The sequence below is a fragment of the Gracilinanus agilis genome, chromosome 3 (genome assembly GCF_016433145.1).
Source record: "Gracilinanus agilis isolate LMUSP501 chromosome 3, AgileGrace, whole genome shotgun sequence".
In the NCBI taxonomy this organism is placed as follows: Eukaryota; Metazoa; Chordata; class Mammalia; order Didelphimorphia; family Didelphidae; genus Gracilinanus; species Gracilinanus agilis.
The window spans coordinates 542,646,150-542,649,163 of NC_058132.1; positions in this window are offsets into that span (position 1 = coordinate 542,646,150).

Below are 3,014 nucleotides of genomic sequence, written 5' to 3' on the forward strand. Positions count from 1 at the left end.
TTTCTTCTGTTTTTCTACTCCCACAGTTCTTTCTTTGGACCTGGATAGCATTCTTTCTCATAAGTTCTTCGTTATTGTTCTGGATCACTTTATTGCTACTATTAAAAAAGTCTATTACTTTTGATTGTGCCACAATGTTTCAGTTTCTGTGTACAATTTTCTCCTGGTTCTATTCATTTTGCTCGGCATTAATTCCTTGAGGTCTTTCCAGTTCACGGTGAAATCTTCCAGCTCATCATTCCTTTCAGTACATTAGTATTCCATAACCCCACAATTTTTTCAGCCATTCCCCCATTGATGGACATCCCTTCATTTTCCAATTTTTTGCCACCACAAAGAGTGAGGCTATAAATATTTTTGTAGAAGTATTTTTTTCTGTATTACATATTTAGGATACAAACCCAGCACTGGTATGACTCGTGCCCAGCTCATTGTTGGTAAAGCCATCATAGCTTTTTAAAAATCCTGGATTCCTTTTCTAAATCCTTTTATCCATCTCAATAATATTCCATTCTACCACTTTTCCATAATCAAAGTCAAGTTGACAGACATTCATTTAGAGATTTGATTCTTGCCTCTTTTTGAAAACTAGGACATTTTGTATATCTTTAGTACTTCAGTGTATTTTCCATTTTCCATGATCTTTCAGATATTTACTGACAGAAGTACAGTAATAAAATCAATTGATCATCAGAAACTTACTGATTGCATATTGTGTTTCAGTCACAATGTTAAGAAGGAACAAAAAATCCCTGACTTAAAGGAACTTACATTCTATCAAAAGAAAGAACATCTAAATGTATAAGTAGAAATAAAATAAATGAAAACTGACAAAGAAGGATGGGGTACTAGCATTAAATCTGAACTTGGAAGGAAATATAGGATTCAAGGAGTTAGAAAGTCAAAGGAATACAAATCAGGTGTAAATAATGTCCTACAAAATTAAAAAAGAGATAAGTGACATAAGACCATATGGAAGTGTAGCTACTAATTCATTTGAAACCAGTTTGTAAAAGACTTTATATTCCACTCAGGGTAGAATCTCACTTATTTATTTATTTGTTTACTTGCTCACTTGTTTATTTATTTATTTATCCATCCACTCACCCATCCATTCATCCATTTATCCATCTATATATTTATTTAGTTAGTTACATGCTCATTCATTTATATATTTATTTATTTGCTTATTTGTTCATCCATCCATTTATTTATTTACTTAGTTATTATCCATTCATTCACTTATATTTATTTTTAGGAACAAGGTGAAGGGATACTACAGTCAATAGAGACCTATTTGGCTTCATGGAAAAGAATATTGACATATTCATATCTGTGTTCCAGGAATATCATTTTGACAGCTTTTTAGTGGTAGAATGGAGTGAGGAGAGACTTGAGGAAAGAAGAACATTTAGGGAACAATTGTAAGAGGACAGAAGGCAAGGGGAAAAAGAAGAAGACTTGAACTATGGTGACAGTTCTTGTAATAGAGGGAAAGGAACAGATGTCAATGATGAAGAGGCAATATTATCAATAATACTAGACTCATAATTGTATAGCTGGTATGATAGAACCAAGATTTATCAGGGTCCATTGGTAACAAAACAATGATTCATTTTTTTTCTAAAATGGCAAGAAAGCTGATCCTAGGACCTGAATGGAATCAGTGCCTTTCCAACTTCTTGGATATCTGAAAAGTATTTTTTTCATCATATCCTGTCATACTTAAGCAGACTTTTTTTTTTCCTATGAGGAGGAAAAGAATGTCCTAGCTTTTGAAACTAAATGTCACTTTATTTTTATTGTTATATATATGTGCTATTTTATAATTAAGTAAAATTCCTATAGTTAACTCTTCGATAACATTGAGCATTTCATTTAATTCCCCAATAGAAGTTAAACAATCAGGAAGGTGTTATCAGGCCCACATCCAAATTGAATTACATGATTGTTAAAAAAAATGAAATGGCCTTGTTAGGATTAAAAAAGATAAAGACTGATAGAAATATAGAAATTAGTATTTTAATTAAAACCATGGCCATACTGGTAAAATATACATAAGACTTCGCCTATCTTTTATATTTACCGCCGGAGCCCATCTTCTAGCCAGCTCTTAGGAAGGTCAAGAGGCCTTACTTTCTGATCTCCTCCCATTTAAACTGTCCTATGTGTGGGGACGCAGGCATCTCCATGCCCAAAGAACCGGGACCAGAAACCCATTGGACCACGGGAAATGTAGTTTGATAGTCCCCATGTGACTATAGGAAAAAAAAAAAATATATATATATACTTTTAAATGGCATCTCCCAAATTCCAATTATATAGCCTTAAGGCTCATATCATGATTAAACTGAGGAAAGGTATTTGAAAATATGCATTGAGGTAATCAGGCAACTAAATGTTGTGCTGCGAAATAGGTACCCAGGAATTTCTATTACCCATTCACAAGCAAGGAAAAAAATAACTGAAAGCAATTCAATATATGTTTGACAAACTTCTTAAAGTGCATTTTATTAATATTCATTTGAAACAAATGAAAATATTTTCTTGCTTTGTAAATTTCACAACTGTAATATCTGGGGTTATATAGACAATTTCATTGATAAATTTCTTTTTTGAATATGATAAAAATTCATAAGCATCAACTGTGAAGGATGAAACTTTGTCTTTCTGTGTGTATTTGAGTTGAATGCCAAAAACTGAGGTTTTATTTATTTATTTTTTTAAAAACCCTTACCTTCCGTCTTGAAGTCAATACTTTGATTGGCTCCAAGACAGAAGAGTGGTAAGAGTAGGCAATGGGGATCAAGTGACTTGCCCAGGGTCACACAGCTGGGAAGTGTCTGAGGTCAGATTTCAACCTAGGACCTCCCGACTCTAGGCCTGGCTCTCAATCCACTGAGCTACCCAGCTGCCCCCAGGTTTTATTTTTTTTACTTTGAAATATTTTTTTAACATTTATTAATATTCATTTTTAACATGGTTACATGATTCATGCTCCACCTTTCCCCTTC